This window comes from Colias philodice, chromosome 19 (assembly GCF_061535455.1).
Source record: "Colias philodice isolate Cphi_HAF_F1 chromosome 19, ilColPhil1 Martin Lab GWU primary, whole genome shotgun sequence".
Lineage (NCBI taxonomy): Eukaryota > Metazoa > Arthropoda > Insecta > Lepidoptera > Pieridae > Colias > Colias philodice.
Window position 1 is genome coordinate 868481 of NC_143104.1, and position 23212 is coordinate 891692.

At 33.9% G+C, this 23212-nt stretch overlaps 1 non-coding gene across 1 annotated transcript; it reads left to right on the top strand.

The window, feature by feature from the left end:
• Positions 1–21559: 21559 nt before the first annotated feature.
• Positions 21560–21752, top strand: LOC149479705 (U2 spliceosomal RNA). The gene has a single exon (XR_016317187.1). It is a non-coding gene; the product is annotated as a U2 spliceosomal RNA (small nuclear RNA).
• Positions 21753–23212: the final 1460 nt, after the last annotated feature.

Below are 23212 nucleotides of genomic sequence, written 5' to 3' on the forward strand. Positions count from 1 at the left end.
ACTTTACTTAGTAAAGGCTAAGGAGTCGATAATCATGACTTTGGTCTCAAAGTAAACTTTACATGACTATGCGTATAAATCATGTAGGCCTTCATTTTAAACTAATTTCCTAGAACAGAAACGCATTTTAATATGGTTGGGTTATAGCTCGAAATGTCATGTCGATTTGAGTGACATTTTTTTTGTTGATTTGTTGATCGTTGCATTGCTTCGTTTGTCTTATAACATTATAATATTTTTCTGACGAATTTTGCTGTGGCTACCGGTTTTTGATATTTCTACAACAATCTTCCCGACCCTGGCTGTTTATAACGGACTTGAAACTGCTACCTGACTGACAATTATTATTGTAAATCCACATAATACCTACATTGTGTTTTTTTTTAATCAATTAATTTTTGATATAAAATAATAATGTTATTATTATATATGGAAATATAACTTAATTCAATTATATGTTCTCAAAAACATAAATTATGCGTATAATGTAACAGTCACACGTCTTTCCCTGTACTTTACTTTGAGGCCGTACTTTTCTAATTGTCTCTGAAATTAAATATGTTGAAAGTAAACTTCGGCCATACAAAGTTTACTTTGTGAAGACTCTTTTGCGGTAAAGTAAAGTCACGACTGTGAATCTGGGCCTAAGATAGTACGCGCTTCCCTAGAATGTACCTGTTCACTCTACGCTTGAATGTAAACATTAGTAATTAAATGGGTATTATTATTGACACTAACAGTCTTAATTATAATTAGTGTCGATCAATTAGGTATCTATCTACTGTCGCGGAAGAATTCCAACCAATACCCGCGGCCCCATCATTCAAGCGGCTCGACGGGAAACAGTGGGGTTTTAGTCGGTAAGAATCCGACATAACCCACGGCTCCTTCCCCGGGGGCCGTGGGTATCTTTGGAAGATTTTCCCACTTAAAAAAAAGATATCTATCTACTGTTTAAAACGGAAAATCAAAGCTACATAGTAAGTAAATTAAAAATTAATTATAATTTCTAAGAATTCTTTGAAATAATAGTTTTTAGACGTAACTAGGTTGGATCGTTTCATCAGAAGAGCTAAAATAATATTATGTAAATGGTATGAATCAAAGTCAATTTACTTCGAAAATAATATAGGAAATCTAGAATATATTTTAGTCTAGATGTTAATTTTATTAGAATACTAGCGGTCCGCCCCGGCTTCGCCCGTGGTACATGTTTACGTTTTTTCTACATAAGAACCATCCTCGTACTTCAAGGAATATAATAAAAAAAGAATTATCGAAATCGGTTCAGCCGTTCTCGAGTTATGCGCTTACCAACACATTTTGCGATTCATTGTTATATATAAAGATGTTCCCTGTTTTGGTATAATTACCTAAGCCTGCGTAAAAACTTTCATTACATAAAACCAAGCATAAAACACAAGCTTTGGGAAAATGTTGACTTTCAGACTTATGTATTTATGTACTTTAGTCTTTATTCTAAACGAAGTTAAATATGAATGATACAACGAAATTCTTGACGATTCGTCTCGCTATAGGTACGCAACATTCAGAATGCCTGTATTTCAAACGTCTAGATAAATAAAGTAGGTATGATTAAAAAAGCATTGTAAATTCATCATACAATTCTTTATTCTAGAAAAATAGTATTACAAATATTAAAAATATTTAGTTGGTAAATCATCCCAACATTAATCATTGGAATTTTTTATGAAGAGAATATTCAGGTTATTTTAATTGCGGCTAGAAAGGCTTTCATTAATTATTCAAAATTCTGCTTTGTGCAGAGAATTCTGGCGAAATTTTGCCTTTCTACGTTTTGCGGTTCACGAGGTAGAAAAATTATTTTTTGGTTATCCTTAATTTCGTATTGAAATTTAGCGTCGATTTCGTTTAATGCAGGGGATAAATTGGTAAATTATAATTAAATGTTATTACAGATCACCATCAATTAAATTATAAATAAGTACTAATTAACAGTTCTGTAAAATAAACAGAATCATTAAAATATTTAGGGGAGGAACAAAATGATTAAGCTACGCACATAATGGTGTTTTTTAAAACAACACAATTTTACGGATCACACTAGCAATTTACTTTCGTCAAATAAAAAAAAAGTAAAAAAAAACTTAACCCACAAACGTCACATTTCGCGCGCAATAATTGACACTTGACAGCGACATAAGGTGCGAGCTCTCTGCGCGTTTTCCAAAAGTTGAGTCGACCGTGCGTGATAAAGTTATATGTATCGATCCCGTCGCAATGCGACGGCACGCGATCCTCAGCTGATTTTGACTTGGTCTAACTTATGTAACTGTTGCAACACCATACTTAATACGTTTTTATAATGCGGACTATTGTTGTTATTTGCCTACTTGAGATTTGCAAATATATTTTTAAATATTTCCGAATTACCTACTATTTTTATAAATAACACAACGTAACTTTTTTTAAAGAATATGTATTTAACCCATTCAGCCCCAAGCGGCCCGATCAGTCCCAGACACAATAGATTTGTCTGTGGTTCCGGGGCCTGAGTTATTAAATACAGTAATAAAGTAAACAATTACTTGAATACAAAGTAGTGAACATAAAAAAATACTCATATACGCATTATTTACAGTAATAGTCCAAATTTCAAGAAAATCGGATAACTCATAACCCAATGTTAAATATAGCTTTTCCCCGCTATCGTTCACCCTGCCCTGACAGCTATGCTTGGCACGTACTTAGTTTCTTATAACAAGTTTACTACGATCAAACTCCTTGAATTCGTTTTAAATAGATTATACTTACACAGTTTTTATTTATTTATTTATTTATAACACTTCATTGTACAAAACAAAGTAGGAAATGTGGTACAAATTAATGAGGTACAAAAATTTTGCACAATAGGCGGCCTTATTGCTACACAGCAATCTCAGTTCAAGTTTAATTCTTTTTTTCTTTTTGTAGTAGAAATTATATAATTATATATAAAATTCTCGTGTCGTGGTGTTTGAAGTTAATCTCCTCCGAAACGGCTTCTTCTGAAACTTTGTGTGCATATTGAGAATCAGCCAACATCTATTTTTCATAGATACCCTAAGACCTAATCTCATGAAATTTTCTGTGCATATCGGGTAAGTCTGAGAATCGGCCAACATCTATTTTTCATATGTACCACGGGCGAAGCCGGGGCGGGCCGCTAGTATTTCTATAATAATGTTATAGGTATATTGTTGGCGGTGGCTTCACCAAAGAGAAGGTGATGATCGGGTGTGAAAAGGGCTTATTGGAGCACTTCAACTAATTAAGTAGGCATAAAATAGCGTTGTGGAGACATTGAAAACGTTGGACAACCATCAAAGGTATAATACTAGCTGACCCGACAAACATTGTCTTCTTGAGCATTGGAAAATATCAGAGGCGTGAAGTTTAAGAGCCAATCATATCGCTGTATTTAGTTTGAAGCGATACTATTGGTTATTTTCAAACACATTCGCGCTACACAATTACACATCCTCATTATTGGTGGAAACGCACCCTAAAGCCCTTTTAGAAGTGATACTTTAGGCGTGTTGAGAGTAAAATTTCAAGGTCGCGTCATGGCAATATCGTCACGTCATGGAGTAAGACGACGATTTTGGTTTCTTTGAATCTTGCCAAAGAAGTTTTACTTCTGACACGTGTGCTCGGCACATAATAATTGTTGTGCATTTTAGTCAAACCTAATTGTAGGTATATTAATTTACATTACTACAAAACTTGTCAGCATTCAGCATTAATTTACTTTACTACAAAACTTGTTAGATCTAACATTGAAAATTAATTGCTTTTCTAGTGATCGAAGTTATAATATGACCTCTTGTTGGTAATGCTTACAAGCTCACATGAAAGCACAATTATTCGGTCACTGAGAGACGTGCTTTATAATTCATACAAACTCAGCTCACTGTATTACAAGCCTTATATGTTAATTTCACGTTAAAACTCGGCCAACCATTATTTTTCCCTGCAATCATTAGTTACTGCAATATTATCTCGCTTCTATTGTGTACAATACGTTTCTTCTAGAGGGATTGTAACATTTTTAATCTACATCTGAATGATAACTTGTTATAATATATTCCATTTTATTTTTGTATTGTCATTTTCGGAACTGTGTGGAATTGTTAACTAGCTTTTATTTATTTATTTATTTAACTCTTTAATAGTTGTACAGAAGCCTTAGAACTACTTACACAATACACATAGACTGAGTACAACTATTTTGGCGGCCTTATCACTTACCTAATAGTGATCTCTTCCAGGCAACCACGGTAAAAGGTAAACAAGCAAAATGATCACTAATTGGCGGGACGAGAACAGAAAAACAATAATTAATAGCAAGAAAACAAAAAATAAAATGCTTTTGTTAATTTTGTTGAGACCAACAGACAAGCGAACGTTTTGCGTCAGTTTGTTTGCGATAATCTTATAAAAGGATTTACCGATATTAGCGCTACACTTAAATTTTTTTATTTATTTTATGCGATATAGTTTAATATATACTATATAGTATATTATAATTGCTCAATACCTTTTTTCGCACGTAAACGCTTGGCGAGTATTTCGCCAATCATATATTCATGCTCAACATTGTCTTAAAATTACACGATTACCTGAAATAATCAACCCTTTCAAGAATATATTTAATTTAATTTTTAATTTAATTTTAATTTTAATCCATCACCGTGTTTTCTCACTCCCCTTATTAAATTACACCTGCCAAATATTACACGCCCTAAATCATAATCCGCACATCTAATTTTCACCAAGTGACGGCCTGTCGCGAATCACAACGACAAACTTCAAGGCTCCAATTTATACGGAAAAGCGATTTGTTAAGTACATTATCAAATGTATTTGACAAAATCTATACTAATATTATAGAGCTGAAGAGTTTGTTTGTTTGAACGCGCTAATCTCAGGAATTACTGGTCAGATTGAAAAATTCTTTCGGTGTTAGATAACCCATTTGTCGAGGAAGGTTATAGGATATATATTATAACGCTAAAAGACCAACAGAAGCAGAGCAATGCGGGTGAAACCGCACGGCACAGCTAATTTTTCATATAACTCAGCAGCACAAATCGAATCGAAATTTTGTAGCAAATATTTGAAGACAAAGTACATATAAATTGTAGGCAATCTAAGCTATATAAGAATACGTTATTTGAATGAAAAACCTATCTAATATACCTCCATCCAATCGGTTAGCTCACTGAATACTTTCAAATAAGCATTGTGTTTGTATCCTATTTATCAAATACCCAGAATTATTATTTTTTATCAAAAAATATAGGGCAAATTTTTAGGTCAATTTGTGAAAAAACTAACATTCGAAGTAGTTATTTATAAACGCTAAAACGAATTTACATCTAGTAAAGGCGTGCTAGTTTTAATAATTTCATATAAAAATATAAATTCAAGGCTTGTACCAAACGTAGCGCCTGAGGAAAATTTCGCACTCAACCTTTTTAGAAAGTACCGTAGGCATATTAGGGACTGAATCCTGTTAAAATATAACGCTGCCATATTTGACACATTTTGGAATTTAATTATTTGAAGAAGATTACGTTTTAACCTTTTAAAGAGAATTTGCCTGTTTTGTAGAGCTGAGCGTATTTTGTACGTTTGAAGTGGTTATACATAAAAAGGTGATATAGTTTTTTTTTTTTTTTTTTGAATAAGCAAAATTTTTTTTTAGTGAAAACTGTACTTAGCAATGTAAGAAGCTATTTTTAATTGACTCTATAATATATCTTTCTAATTTAGTTACAAAATAATATATAAATATTTCTGTTCAAAACAGTTCTCTTAAAAGATTTTTTATTGAACATATGTTTTAACTTTAATTAAAGAAACACCAGCAAAAAATAAATACATAATAATAAATGGTTTCATTAATAAAATCTCTATCTTCAACATTGAGTTACTATGTACTACGTATTAGAGAGGACATCGCTACTACACCATTTGTAACACGAGTTAGAGTCAATCGTCTCAAACCATTTTTTTTTGTTACATTGATTGGTTTTAAGTGATAAGTTTATTCATATTTTTAATAAGATAAATAATATTTATTTGGACATTGATTGGTTTTAATTTATAAGTAATAAGAGGCAGAATATCTACAAACTGTATGACTCACTAGCCGCACCGCGCCGCCGTGCTTGTCGCACAGATTTTGTTCGTGGTGTCCTTTCTATAATAATAACTCAATGATCTTCAAGCTACAAAGAGAAATCGATCTATCCTAACATCAAATCTAAAATTCCCCTACCCTTAACTTTGCGATAAAATGACACATACAAACAGTAATAAACCATTTATCTACAATAAAAGTTTTACAAGGATTAACTTGTTCTGCTCTTCCAACCAAGTGAACTAAAGCAAATAGGATTTTTTGCTACGTTACATCGATTTATAATACTTTCAATAGTTTATTGCTTTTAATGAGAAGAATTAGAACCTGCTAAAAATATAGACATTGAGTTTTTAAGAAATTATTTGTTTTTTGTTCTACACATTTGGTAGCGTAATTTGTTGTATATTTTTGAAGTGAAACTTCTTTACGCGAGTTGAGAGTGAAATTTCAAGGTCGCGTCATGGTGTAAGGCGACGATTGGTATCTTTGAATCTTGCTAAAGAAATTTCTCTTCTGACACGTGTGCTTGGCACACACGCTCTTTTTTTATCAATAAAACAATTGAATTTTCTTTTACAGCGTTCCTGTTACAGCGCTCCAACTTGCAGACCATATTTGAATATATTATACAGAGTTATCAAAATTAGACACGGCGTGTTTAATTTAATTTGTTAATGTATTTAATTTTGAAATATAATAAATATCATGCTTAATTTTTCGTGTTTTATTTCTGCTAACTAATCAAATTTAAGCCACGTCTTAAAAGAACAGCCTAATTTAAATCTTTCACTTTTTTTAAAAGAAAATCTACAAAAGTTTTTCCTTTTGATATAACTTTGAAATTATCTTTAACTTTCTACGAACAAGAGATACATTAATATTCCGTAAGTTGAGGACCCTTCAGGAAAACATTTATTGGAAGAATCACGAAACTTTTCTGCTGTCGGTACCGAGAATCAAGCCTTGTTAACTTAACGAGCCGCTTTCATTCCTTTATATATAATTTAGTTCTGTTCTGGTTATGTTACATGTAAATATATGAAAATTTTCTTTTGCGGGTAGATGGAAAAATTAAGGAGTTTTATATGTAAATGTACTGTGTACACATGCTACATAAGTAAAAACCAAATAATTCAAGGCATATTAATTTAAGCAAGCAAATATTATGTAAAAAACATATTATGTTAGGCATAATTTAATTACATATTCTAAAACAAAGTTCATGGACGCATCTGTCTATTTGTTCACGATAAACTGAAAACTACTGTAGGTACCGATTTTCATTTTGTTTTTACCAATGAATAGTATAGATAGGCTCAGGTTCATGAGCTACGAGGAAGGTTTAAGTTTATTGTTTCGTGCGTAGAGATAGTTAATTATAAAAATATTTTATGGTTTCAATACACCAAGTTTACGATAAAGGATAAAAATATAAGTACATACTATTTTTTGTACACAATCTACAAGAGTAATTCTACAGAAATTTAATCCTACGTGTTTGTAAGTAGGTAATTTTGACGTTAGGAGTTAGTAGTAGTTAGTTTTCTCATAACATAAATTCTCATTATTTTTATATTTATTATTTATTTTATTTATTTATTTATTGTCAGTCACTACTCTTACTACTTATTTACATTTTAATAACTTGCATCGCAATATAAAATACTTCTATTAAATTATGAAAAGCCTTAAGAATCTTTTGTCCTATTTCTGCGCTATTTTCCTAGAAAAACGCGGAATATTTTCCATCTTAACTTTTCATCGAATACAATTTCATAACGTTTTAAAGATGAAAATGTTGATAACACTAGTTGGATCCCGCGGCTTCGCTCGCGTCACAGATAATACTCTTTATACTAGATAATTCTAGCTCGACTGGTAGCCGAGTAAAAGTAGCCTATGTGCTAATCCAGACTATAATCCGATTCGATAAGCTCTTGCGTAAAAGAATAACGGATATATTATATATAGATACATAATATATACAAACTATCTCGTATATAATATTAGTAGGAATCCATTTTCAGCCATATAAGCGAAATTAAAAACGTGTTAAAGAGACCAAAGGCATGATCATAATTTGTTTTCTGTCAAACATGGAAGAAATAGTACTACACACACACACGTACCTCGCAAATTTTCCACGAAATTACGAAAATTGGTAAAAAAAATATATATTTTATTATTTATTTCTATATTGCCTCGGTAATTGTCCACAGTCATGTCAGATGTTCGTAATACGAGAGGCGCCTTCAGCGTCACTTAGCTAAGCAAACAACACGACACTCGTCTATGTATTTCACATATAACAGATTTTCAAGAGTAATCTTTGTATTAACAATATAATATCAAAGGCTCACTCAATATTGCAATATTCTATGCGATTCAACTGCGAAAGGAAACGCGAATCTAAACTTCATATTATAAAGCTGAAGAGTTTGTTTGTTTGATCGCGCTAATCTCAGGATCTACTGGACCGATTTGAAAAATTCTTTCGGTATTGGATAGCCCTTTCATCGAGGAAGGCTCTAGGCTGTTTATCATCTCGCTAAGACCAACAGGAGCGGAGCACTGTGGATAAAACCGCGGGGCATAGCTAGTGAAAGATAAAATATCAATATCATGTTTAAATGCATTTTAAAAATTCTATTTAGTTCTCCCTTGCTTACTTTCCTGTTTGGTTTTCAATAAAATATGTTTTTGAAGATAAATTTCTTTTGGCGCATTGAGAGTAAATCTTCAGGGTCGCATCATTGTAATACGACGGTATGGAGGAAGGCGACGATTTCGGTGTCTTTGAATCTAACCAAAGAAGTTTCATTTCTGACACATACGCTTTTTTATAGTCGCTTAAATACAAAATGGTTCACAATCAACCCTTTTCTTAGATTAATCGCATTGGAGATACACCAACAAACGAATAATTACTGAAAAGACACTAAATACTATGTAGACGACACACAGTTTTTTCAGTAATTAGTCAAAATAATTACTCGAAATTTGCTCTAAAAGTTACGAGGGTATACAGAGAGTAAATGTCGACATTAAATTTAAGCAAATTTATTTCTACTTAGTATAACGTTGTAGAACAATTGTTTACACAACTAATTATTTAGTTTCATGAAATTTGGACTCGTTAATGAAGTTGTTATGTAACTTCTGTTATAAAGCATAACAAATAACAATAATTTAATCTATACTAATATTATAAAGCTGAAGAGTTTGTTTGTTTGTTTGTTTGAACGCGCTAATCTCGAGAACTACTGGTCCGATTTGAAAATTTCTTTCGGTGTTAGATAGCCCATTTATCGAGGAAGGTTATAGGCTATATATCATCACGCTACGACCAACAGGAGTGGAGCCATGGGGGTGAAACCGCGCGGAGCAGCTAGTTTATAATATTGAGTCAGGGATCCTGAATGTGTTGTTGTTAATAGGATTTCTGGAAATCCTTACTTTTTCCGAAATAAACTTGGCCTATGAAACATTATTACATCATGAGCAATTCCATAGTTTCATCAAAATTGCTGGAGCAAACAAACAAACAACAAACTAACTACTCACCCCGTCTCCAGCCGCATAGTACGTTGCCTTGTAATTTTTTCAACAGACAGACGCACATTAATTTGACTAGAACTAGTTTCGTTTTAATTACGAAAAGACCGTCTATATCTACACAGATTCGTAATTACAATCTTGGATTAGTAAAATATTAAGAAATTTATCAAAATATATAATTTTGTTCATTTATTTGGGCCGTAGGCGATGTTTCAGCAGGCAAGTAGAGAAAATAATATTCCTTTGATGTCTCTACATATGTATATAATATACAATTATGAGTATTTCTTTTTGAAGTGATTCGGAGGGTTTAGAAGTGTCTTTTCTTGTGAAATAATAGTTGTTACAACGTTTTTACAAAGTCAAAGAAGATATTTGGTTACGTAATAATTCGTCAGTATTTTCTTTGTTCTTATTTATATTTAAACTAGCGGTCCGCCCCGGCTTTGCCCGTGGCGGAAAAAAAACGTACATGTTTATTGTTTACGGTTTTTTTTTATAAAAACCATCCTCGTACTTCAAGAAATAGATTTCGCAGCGCACGCGATGACAGAATTTTTATTAAGGAATTTTTTACACCTTGGGTTACATTATTGCATTTTTGGTAAGGATCTCTAATTTGTTTGAAAATGCAATATAGCCTATGTTGCTCAGTGAAGATGCAGCTTTCTAATGGTGAAAGAATTTTTGAAATTGGTCCAGTAGTTTATGCGTGAAAACTATACATACATAATTACATAATTACAAACCTTTCCTCTTTATAATACATATTAGTATAGTCTATTCATCGTCTTACTATGTTTTTTCTTTTTTTTTTAGATTTCGTAATGGTATAGTAATATGTATTATTAATCTGTTCTATATTTTTAAAAGAAACATTAGATGTAGAAGAGAAAATTTAAATTTTCCCTAAACTTTGTTTCGACCGGTAAATTTTCTGCGAAAAACGTTCACACCATGGATATCGTTTTCACAACAATTTATAGAACAGATTTTCCCAGGTAATTGATACTGAAGCCTGAGTAAACGCGAAATATTTGCATAGTAACCTTTAATCTCGCTCGTAAGTCCGATCAATACTTCGCTTATTGCGTTGAATCCGAAGACTTCACCTTTACCTTTAGTATTTCTAGACTTATCTTTGATATAAATCAATCTAGATTAAGACAGATAGGTAAATCTAGGCGTAGATTGATGTAAAGTGGTGTATCTTTAACAGGGTATTCAATTTGTTATCAATTTCTCATGTGATATAAAATACAGAATTGTTGAAGTGAAAACTTCTTCTGAAGGCGTTGAGCACTTTTTCTGTAATGGGTATAAAATCTTAAACTCGCGTCAGGACACGTGACCTGAGCGAAAAAGCGTAAGACGGATACCATTCCAAAATATCAAACATGCTGAACGTTAATAATCAAGTTTTCACTTCTGCCGGCACTCCCGGAGTGGGTTTCACTGTCTGTTGTCTTTTTTTCAAATGCCTAATGAATCTAGAATCTCGACCGAATCGAAATATCTAGGTTGATAGGTTGACATGTCTTAAAATATTAGGCCTCCTCTTGTCAATTCTAAAATTTAGTACAAGTAGGTATCCTATTCGAGACTATACAGGGTGTAATCGTTAAGTGTGCACAGGCGATTATTCCGTAACTATTACAGATATCAAAAAACTTTAAACTGATATCGAAAGTACTTAACCTAATGAGTAAAATGGCCATAATAAATTTTTAAAAATAATACGAGAAATATCTAAAAAATTAACTTTAAACCCTCCCATACATTTAGTATGAGATATGAATATCCCATGTACATGGGTTGATCCAAAAGTAATGATAATCAATATTAAACAAGGTCATTACAGTTAAAATAATTATGTATTTCTCTAGATAGTCTTCTAACTAGATAATATACTTCGATATTTTTTTTCCTTATCTTAGAAAAAAAAAAAACTTTGACTTCATCTACAAAAACCCCTCAAAATCGGCCATCACTTCGCTGTCGTCTTAAAATTTCTTGTATCGACGGTGTTTCTTGTGCCGAGGTAAGAGATAGAATTAACTAGGAGCTAGATCTTACAAACAGGGTGGGTGTTCAAGCATTTTCAATGCCGATTTTTGATTGGCAGCCATTGCAACTGACGCTTTGTGATCTGGTGCGTTGTCTTGGTGAACCAACATTCAAGACCGAAGTTTGCCATGTCTCTTTTTCTTACTAACCTACCCGCAATCTTTTAATTTGGTCTGTGTAGTAAGAGCCCTGTGTAGTAGTGGCTACCTTCTTAAAATATTCCACATTTCTTCAGCGTCCCAAAAAACTACGGCTTTAATCTATCCCACTAATTTTCACTTTGAAAATCTTCACCGTCACTTTGGAAGCTCGCATCCAGGCCATTGATTGTTTCTTGGTTTCAGCATAAACATGGTGAACCCAGGTAACGCCCATGGTCACAAATCGTGACAAAAAATTATCCTGATCTCATTAAAAATTTAGAAATTCACCCTCTAAATGTCGAATCGTTGTTTCTTCTTTTCGTCGGGAAACATTCTGGCTCGCACTGTTCACATTAAAATTAATGTTAATACTTGGAAACGTGGCCTGTAGATATAATTTTTTTGTGATAACTTAGTGATTACATGAGCAAGCATAAAACATTTATTTTATATTTTTATGTGCACAGGAAATACCCAATTATCATTACTTTTGGATCAACCTATACATTTAATATAAAAGATTTTAGCTTTTTTTTTTTGTTTTTTTGGTTTTCTGCTTTAATTACTTCGCAAATTTGGAGGGAAGTTCATTTAGAAACTGTAAATAGACCTCCTCATTGTATTGCACAATAAGGACGTCACTTCGAAAATCTACTATGAATACAAAATGTATGGGAAATAAATTGTATGGGAGCGTTTAATGTAACATTTTTGGTTATTTCTCGTTTTATTTTTAAAAATTTATTATGGCCATTTTACTCATTAGGTTAAGTACTTTCGATATCAGTTTAAAGTTTTTTGATATCTGCAATAGTTACGGAATAATCGCTTGTGCACACTTAACGATTACACCCTGTATAGGTACTTAATATTCTTCAGTTTTCTAACATTTAAGGTTATTTCCAATTTAGGTTATAATGACGTCTTAATATAACTACCTAATCAGTAACAGTTTCTACCTGCTTTTGTATCTATACTAATATTATAAAGCTGAAGAGTTTGTTTGTTTGAACGCTCTAATCTCAGGAACTACTGGTCCGATTTGATAAATTATTTCGGTGTTAGATAGCCCATTCATCGAGGAAGGCTATAGACTATATAATATCATCACGCTAATACCAATAGGAGCAGAGCCACGCGGGTGAAACCGCGGAGCACAGTTTTAAAATAATCTTAAAATATATAAGAAAATAAATAATCACCAGAGCAGAATCGAAATAAAATCTCTCAGTAGAGATAAAAATAAAAGAACTATTACTACAATGGTCGGTCCAAATGAAATGTCACAGCAATGAGAGCCGGAATGAGCGGCTTAATTACTTGTTATATGTACTTATATGTTATCTGTGGTTGAAATCGAAAACTTGTGTTTTGTGTGCTATTTATTTAGATCTGAAGATTGTATTGTGGGATTTAAAGTAAAAATACTATGCTTAATTCTGGTTTTCATATTATTGATTGTAAAGCCATGTAGGAAAAGATCCTATGTATCATTCATTACCCCTCCTCGTAACCTTATTTTATCTCTAAAAGTTCCAAGATTCCAGCATCCAAACCAAACTCTAATTTCTATAGGTATATCTATAGATACCCTGGAAACAGCGTGGCTGCGGTGACAGATTGATAACGTTCATTAATCCGTGTTCAACCTAATTGTACCGATCGAGGCCCTAGTAACTATTGGATATATGAATGTTTTCAGTGAAAGTCTATGAGGATGTGTGAAAGATCAATAAGTATTTCAAACTGAAAACCTTTAGTTGTCCAATTAGACTGGTCTAGAAGCCTTTTGAATCGTAAAAATGTAGAAATAAATGTTTTACCATCAGTTTGGAAAGCAGTCTACAACACTACAGTGAAGAGCCGGCAAAAAACTTTAGTAAACTTTACTATACAAGTAGCTGATGGATACTATCATGCAGATATTTTAAGCTCATTATTTAAACTAGTATACTTACCGATTTGAAAAACAAATCTAATACACATATAAAGTACATTAATGTGCCTTACTTTGATAAGAGAGGATAAAAGAAATGAAAATTTTAATGAAACACCAATTAATCATAATCATAATTATTTATTCACCAGATAAGATTATTTTTCCGACCCAAATATCGACCAATAGAATTGCACCATTCGACGTCACGTGGTACAACCTACATGGTATTATACTGATAATTTTTTGAAAATTTTCTCTGGTCGTTGAGGTCAAACTGACAGGTTCAATTCAATTGTGAAATTATTGGCCGACATTTGGGACGGAAAAATAATCTCCCGAATACCACACGAGCTTCAAAATTATCTGGCATTTCTCTCAAGGTTTCCTGCAAACAAATAAAGTCGTCAAGTTTTTCAGAAAAAATCACTCGCGCTTCGCGCTCGTGATTTTTTAACCTTGACTAAAAACTTGACTCCTTCATTTGTTTGCAACGAACCTATCGGAAAATACCCGATAATTTTGAAGCTCTTGTGGTATTATAAGTGATAAAACAAAATTAAATACATAGTATCATTATCTTAATTAATTAAAAGAATGTTATATACATTGAACCTGAAGATTAAAAAAGCAAGAACTGCAGGCCTACACAGGCAGCTTGTATCGTAGGCCAGCTACCCTTCCTGATAACTAAACTAAAATTAAACTTAAACTAAGCTTGTCCTCTTTCATCCATGTATCTCCTAAATAGATAAATCAATAAGGTATTCAATTCATCAGCTCGGTACCGCTGACAGCTGGTGTAGGTTTGCGGGGACAGATTGATGCCGCCATTAATCTATCTGGGTGCGGATTTGGAAACGTGGTTACTAAACGTAATGGCAGGAATAGGTTGAAGGTTTAGAATTTGGTGTAGCGTAGATTTAATTTTGGTTGTTCGTTGCTGAAAAATTGAAAGGAATAAACAGATTAAATTATTTTAGTCTTTAATACGATGTTACAATCAATTGTTCTATGATTAGTAAAAATAATTGCTTTTATTGAGTGAGATTATTAATAATTATTGGAATACTAGCTTTCCGCCCGCGGCTTCGCCCGCGTTTTCAAAGACAAACCCGTTCCCGTGGATTTCCGGGATAAAACCTATCCTATGTGTTAATCCAAGTTACCCTCTATATGTGTGCTTAATTTCATTGTAATCGGTTCAGTAGTATTTGCGTGAAAGAGTAACAAACATCCATACATCCATACAAACTTTCAAATTTATAATATTAATAGGATTAGGATTAGGATGGATGGCGTCGTCACAATACATACAAAATATAAATAAAATACAAAGTAATATAAAAAAGACAACTTAATATTATAACAATAAGAGCGTATACGCACTATGCGGGTAGCCGCATTGCGGGTAGCCGTCCGGCTGACCGCAAGCACAATTATGTACGTAATATTCATTTCTATGCGCACTGTGCGGTCTGCGGTAGCCGCATCGGATGAATATTCCGTACATAATTGTGCTTGCGGTCAGCCGGACGGCTACCCGCAATGCGGCTACCCGCATAGTGCGTATACGCTCTAAGAAGCACATACTTATCGCTTTTAACCAGAGAACCAGCTTAGGTACATAAATTTGTTCCAAGAAATACGCAAATTATAATTTGAAATAGGCATATATATTACATTTATTTACTTCTTATCATCCTAAAAATTAGGTACCGATCCTATACATATAAATGAAGACATTAAATATTTACGACTAAAATCTGAGCAGTCCCTCCCACGTGTTCCCTTGTATCCCTCTGTCATCACAAATGACAGGTAGGGTTCGGGACGAAATTTATATGCGCCATTTATTTGTGTCCGTTCTAATCATGCAATCTGATCCATGTAAACTATATATTTAACTATATATAACACAGCTTAAATTATGTTTTCATGAACTTTTTCTATGTTTTTGAATTAGCCGAGTCTTTATGTGAGTTTCTGAAAATATTAATAGCATCCGCTCTGTCTGTTTTTCTTTTTATCATTTAGTTTTAAAGGTTGACTCCAATTTATCGATATATGTAATTTCAGTGAAAATACGTGAACAGAAATCTTGCTGCATGATTTTCAGAATAGTTCACCACCACTTTTATGAGATCGACTGGCCTACTAGAACAACTTTAAACTCACACGCAAAACTTTCGTATTACTGCTTACCAACGCATTTCTACAACATATCTTCACTGCAGTAAGAATTACCTAGTATCCAGCCATATCCGAAATGCAGCCAAGAAACCTATAATTCCTCCTACAGCGTGGTTTCTGAATAAGTACCAAGAAGGTGATCTAATAAGGAAGGCTCCAGTATGGACGCGTTGGCATCGTGCCGCGCCAGCCAGTCTGGTCACCCTGACGACTCATGTAATGTTTATCTGTATGTGATTATGTATTAATAAATAAGTATAGGAATTTAAAGTGATCATGGTTTTCAGGCAGGTAAATCTTCTATTCATATTGCAATCGCTCAGTCGGTTTTGAGAAACATTAGGTTGCCTGCAATGTGCATAAAAGTGGAAAATTTTCGCACTTTAAAATAAAAAATTAGCTCGCTCATTCACTGAATATTATCCATGCAACACATCCTGTGTATTAACTTTTCTCTAGTTTTCTTTCTGTACATATCTAAATATTCATAGTAGGTACCTATTATATTTATAGATAACTATTAGGTGACGTAATTAACTTTCTTCGTTCTTTCATACATCGGTTACTAAACTCCAAAACAATCATCATTCCATCTCAAATAAGCCATCAAACGTCCACATCTGTCCTCTTTCAAGTGGAATTATTTATCAATTGCACTATTTACTATTCTGTTCGTATAAATCGTAACTCGGTATCCGATAATACGGGCCATCGCTCGCCGGTCACGTTCCCCCCCCCCCCCTCCCTCCTCCCACTCCCAACTCAGGCTCCTGTAATGGAAGGCAAACAGTGACAAACACGAACTAACACCTAGGTGAGGCGTAATTAAAACCTACGCTCTGGATTTGCTAGCTGCAAATTTCATTAGTTTCTGTTTTGGAGTTGCAAGAAATTTCCGATGCGTTATTCGATATTATATTGTATCGGAAATTAGTGTGGTGTCTTCTCCCAATATTATTTTGTTTAATTATTGATTTTTCAGAATAACCATTTCTAATTAGTGAGACATTATAACCTTAGCTATGTCAAAAAATTATCTTTGTAACCCTCTAAAGTCTAAATATTTCGTCGATTAACAAGAAAAGCCTTACATAGAATTTACAAGACACCAGCAAACTTATTTTATATTTTTGACGTGACAACGGCTGCACGCATGAAAAAACATGACAAAACATGACTCATGCGGCGTTACCTCGCTCTGAGGCGTTCCATGTAAGGCTTGAAGTGCAAGCGAGAGCGCGGTGCGAGTGACAAAGAAGCACAATAGGACGTTGTCACGTTCAACTATCGTCAGTAAACCGACTTTACAGACAACCAATTTTTTTTCAAAATTTTTGCCTGTATTTTTGAGTGGTTAGTCTGAACTACTGAAACGGGCGAATATGAAATAAAGATCTACCTTCAGATCAGCTCAATAACTCAGGTTTCTTACTAATAAATAATTCAATCAAACACACAAAATTAATAAAGGAAACACTACAAGTCGTCACATAAATTATATTAGCGAGTTCGCAGGCCACTAATTATGATCACAAAGCATCTAATAACCGAAATCGTGTTGGAAATAGCTCTTTGTACTCTTTATTGAGTCGTTGCGTGTTCTACTCGGATGGCGGGTGTGGCCACGAAACTAGCTGTTTCAGACGATGTGGCGATTCTGAAATATTTTTTTATCTATTAAACTATTATAAAATACATAAAGATTTGTCTATGGTATATAATATTATTGTTATAAACTGTTTTCAGGTAAGTACAACTCTTGTTCGGAAGCAACTTGTTCCTATTATTTAATTTATGGAAATACAATTGTCCGTGATTGATTAAGTAGAAATATTTTAATTAAATATTGTAAGTTAATAATTAAATATTGTACATGGCGATGAATATTAAATGGAGACAACGCTCGTACATACATTACCCTTATACTTACTTACCAGGCCGACTGTTAAATTATTTCCCATTTCATAGAGATTATCGTTTAAGGAACAGCATAAATAATTATAATATTAATATGAATCTGTGTTTAGAATAACTATTCGGTAACATAGTATTACTTACTTTTAACCATCCATTTACCAAAATAAATAAATAGATTCGTAACCTTAGCGTATAAAACCTCTCGTTTCGTAGCCGTACAATCGTCGATCTAGCGAAGCCGTGAACTCTGCCCTTATTTGTGAAACAGTTCTGCCATTCCTTGCGCCAAACTGACTGGCACATTATTTACGTAATATATTTCACGGTATTATATTATACTATTGACACGGTATTGTGTAATGATTAGGAACAGAGGTAAATAGGGAAGCATTAAAAGGATAGAGACAGGTGACTATACCTTGGTTTGAAAATAGTGAAGTTACGATCTCCAATTTATCTTATTTACTTACGCACATAACCAAAACTTCTTTTATATTATGCTCGGCACTAACTACGTAAGAAGAGATCGAATACTGACAACTTCTCTCTTTCTTGCCATGATAAAGTCGAAGGTCTGGTTAGTCTGCGTCGAGAGCTTCCACATATAAACAAAATGTGCAATCCTACTCTATCTCTGATTATCTTCGGTACTTGTGAATAAGAACTCAATCCATAGCTTTGTTAAAATGTAGCCAAATCAATTCTGTATCTAAAGGTGACATAGCAACGAACATTCCTATTAAAATTTGTATCATAAAATTTATAGGATAATAGAATACGTCAGACTGTTAGGAGATTATTTATTTCTGCGGACGCGGTTCTACCGAATACGAATGCTTAAATGCATTCTCCACTATAAAAAAAGGAGATTATTAATTCATTAGTAACAACATTATTTACTAAAATTATATCTAGGTTACTGCCACCAGTCCACCGCATTCGCTGAAACCGTTCAAAATGTCGATCATAATGAATTTATAACGAATTAATTTATAAATAGCGTTTGTAAACCGCTGAAAGGTCTCTATTTTCAATATTATTTTGTTATTCTAGTTATAATATAATAAATTCAAGAAGCTTTCTAAATACCGAATGAAAATGTAATGGGCTTTCTATGACATTGGGCCTCGCCCCGGGACCTTATTTTAAAAGCTTTTAAGGTGTTTCGTACTTTAATTGGATCAGGAGTTATTTTAACAATGTTTTATTTATGTCGATAAAAGTATCTCACGCATACTTACCACCTTTTATCATAATACTAGCTGTGCTCCGCGGTTTTACCCTCAGTGCTCCGCAGTCCGCTCCTGTTGATCTTGGCGTAATGATATATAGCCTATCTCCTCGATAAGTGGGCTATCTAACACCGAAAGAATTTTTCAAATCGGACCAGTAGTTCCTGAGATTAGCGCGTTCAAACAAACAAACAAACTCTTCACCTTTATAATATTATTACTATAGATTTCTCCTAAATTTTATTACTTTGTTTGTAATGAATTAACGTAAATTAAATTCCTGGTCAACTTAAAGAATTCTTAACCACTTTTTTATAAGACTATTGCTTTATTTCCACATCGATACTTCTCCAAACGCTTCACATTATGATGCGTGCAATCCCCTATATTTCAGTCAAACAAAATCATAAAAACCAAATCCCAAACTTTTATTGGCCGTCACGGACCACGGTACCGGTGATATTCGCTTCCATAAAACGAGTATTGATCCTCCTTTCGGCAGTTATCAAGCGATTAATAAATAAGGACACCTTCCCACGGTTGAATTAACCTGAATACTGTATCGATTTTACTTATTTTTAAGGCCAGACAGTTGTGTTGAGCAATAGATGTTACTTATTTATATTATACAAGACTTGAGACCTGGCCCCGGTCGGGATGAACGATATTAAATTATAAAGCCTTCTACAAATGAAATAACCTTGTAGCATTATTGTAGACGATGGTGGTAGAGTTCCTTACAAACGTAATTTTTATTTGTAATTTATAAATAATACATTTGATGTTCATTACAAGTCGAAATATAAAGATTCATGATATTATATTAACAGCTCTTTTATTATATGAATTCCAAATATCAGCGAAATTTATTTAGTAGTTATTGTAGGATGGAGTAAGAAAAATCTGGTCATCAAAACGAATATTGGCTCTTTAAATTTTTATTATTTATATAATATTTTTATTAAATTGGCTAATATACTTGTAATTTTAAATCTGTAATAGTAGGTAATGCTTGTTTCTTTGATTTATATAATGGCTCTTTAATTATTACCTATTGTTATATATTTTTTGACAAATTGTAAGTAATTGAATTGTAATGAACATTGAATGCTGTAATTTCCTGTAATTAAAGGTACAGTAGATTATGTATTTTAATAAGATGTAATAAACGTGAACTGTGTCCTTTGTTGGAAATTCTATAATAAATAAATAAATTCATTATAATATTAACAGTATTTTAAAGCTTCAACAATAAAAAAGACAGCACATAACGACACTTATGTACAATAATTGTACGTGTAAAAATAATTCATTTTAAGCTATTGCATAGCTTCTATCGCGGGCCTTGAGCGCGGGGACCGAATCCAGAAATTCCGTAACGAAAAAAACCTCACGCTCCCCACTCCGACGGGCACGGCGGAGGTGTGACTTGAAGGCTTTACCGCGGCAGTCCCCGAATGCCACACGTCTTTTTTTATATTCATTAATTCGAAATATATAAAGATTTAAGATATCCTAATAGTTCTTTTATTAAATGAAACCAAAAGTGGAAATTCACTACAGCTTACAGACTCCAACACCTCTTTTATGTTTTCACTAAATTTTAATATATTCCGCCCTCGAAGATGGCAGAAAGGTGAGCTAAGTTTTAATGGCTTCCACAACAATGTCTGTATTCTCGGTAACCCGAGCTTCTCTTTAAATTAAATCGAGATTATATTCAAAACTTATAGAATAATATTTTATAACATAAATCCGGGAACTAAGACTTTGAAATTGAAGAGTTATCTATACTTCTATACTAATATTATAAAGTTGAATAGTTTGTTTGTTTGTTTGAACGCGCTTATCTCAGGAACTACCGGTCCGATTTGAAACATACTTTCGGCGTTAGATAGACCATTTAACGAGGAAGGCTATATATTATTACGCTAAGACCAACAGGAGTGGAGCAGCGGGTAAAACCGCAGGGCACAGCTAGTTTTCTATAAGTAATTTACAAAGCTCCGTGTTTAATTGTAAAAATAATAATTTGTAGAGCTGCTTGTTGTTTTTGAACATATCCTTGAATATTCCTAATAAATAATTATTATCAGAATAAGTAGGAAGATTAGTTGTATACAAGTAGTAGGGCTTACAAGTAGTACGGTAGTTTTAATCATAAATACGCTAGATGGCGCCATAGACGAAACCATACGACATATGTACTTAGTAATTACCACAAGCTACTCACATGCTATACATCCGACAGATGTCACCACTGTTTATCAGACACTTTTTAGCACTCGCTTAAGTTATTTTTTTTCCGAGTCGTAAATAATCTCGATTGCTCCGGTACATTATCGCTTCTCGGCCTTTTGGCTAAGATCAAAGTGTAGTATCTGTTCTTTTCAGCTTAATATCTGAAAGTTCCCGCACAGCGGGACCAGTATATTAAACTGATTTTTGTATACCGACGGGATGTTCGGGGCTCGCTCCACTCCCGTCACGGGTCGGCCCGGCATTGCAGTGCCGCCGGGATCGGCCCAAATAATATTGCTAAACGATACATTGTTTTCAAAGTATCCTACTAATCCTGCTTAATCTTATATATAAAATTCTCGTGTCACAATGTTAGTCTGCATACTCCTCCGAAACGGGTGGACCGATTCTCATGAAATTTTCTGTGCATATCGGGTAAGTCTGAGAATCGGCCAACATCTATTTTTCATATGTACCACGGGCGAAGCCGGGGCGGGCCGCTAGTAATATTATAAATGTGAAAGTTTGTGAGGATTTACCTATAATAATCTTCTATACTATAAAAATGAATCGCAAAATGTGTTGGTAAGCGCATAACACAAGAACGGTTGATCCGATTATGAAGTACGAGGATGGTTCTTATGAAGAGAAAACGTCAACATGTACCACGGGCGAAGCCGAGGCGGACCGCTAGTTATAAAATAAGAATAACAATAAAATAAAGTGTTTGTGTCTCTAATAATAATTATTATATCCATGCGTTGCTTGCGATTGCTATCATTAACCTTTAGCACTTTCAGATTACGTAAATATACTTTTTATTTTTATCTTTATTCCATAAATTCTATAAAAAAACTTGTTTATTTGTTACCTACCTGCTCAAAGACGTCTTCTACATTTACATCATAAATATAGCATAAAGTTCACCTGTAAGTTTATCCGAGTGCTATATATCTAGTATCTGGTTCTTCTACTTGGCAATAAATAGAATTTATCTCCCAACATTTAAAAAAGCAATACGAGTTGAAATAAAGTGGGAGTTTGTCAAGAAATGTTCTGTTGGATCTGATGTCGATACTCGATATGTTGCCAAGAATAAGGTTATGTTGGAAATTGTTTTTTTTATTAAAAAGTAAATTAAAAAGTATAGACCTATATTAGACTATATTATAGACCTACCTAGAAATGAATTTTCATATATCTTATGACCTATCAACCTATCAAAGAGTACATGTTTACGTTTTCTCCCCATAAGAACCATCCTTGTACTTCAAGGAATATTATAAAAAAAAAGAATTAAAGAAATCGATTCAGCTATTCTCGTGGCAAGCGCACCCGCACCCAACCGCGGCAAGCAGCACCGCCAGTTGCGAAGCCCTGCGCGCCGCTCAATGCACCACCTGCACCAGCCACTGTACCGCCTGTCGCATCTACCGCCAGGCCGCGCCCTGCACCGCAAGTCGCACCGCAGCCAACCAAGACGTCCAAGCCCACCGTGGTCGCTGCCCCCGCACGGGGGACGAAGGCGAAGCGAGTGATGCCGCTGGACCCTCGATTGACTAAGGTCATCAGCACCCTTAATCAGGTACTGGTGGCCATCCAGGAACAGCGTGACCCAATACCGCTGATCCTGGGCTGTATCGCGGAGCTCTGCGCCTCTTATGGCTGAGCTTCGCATTGCTTTTTGGAACGCCGACGGGCTCTCAGCGCAAAAAACCCGTCTCTTCAAAACCCTGCTCTCCCAGCGTCAAGT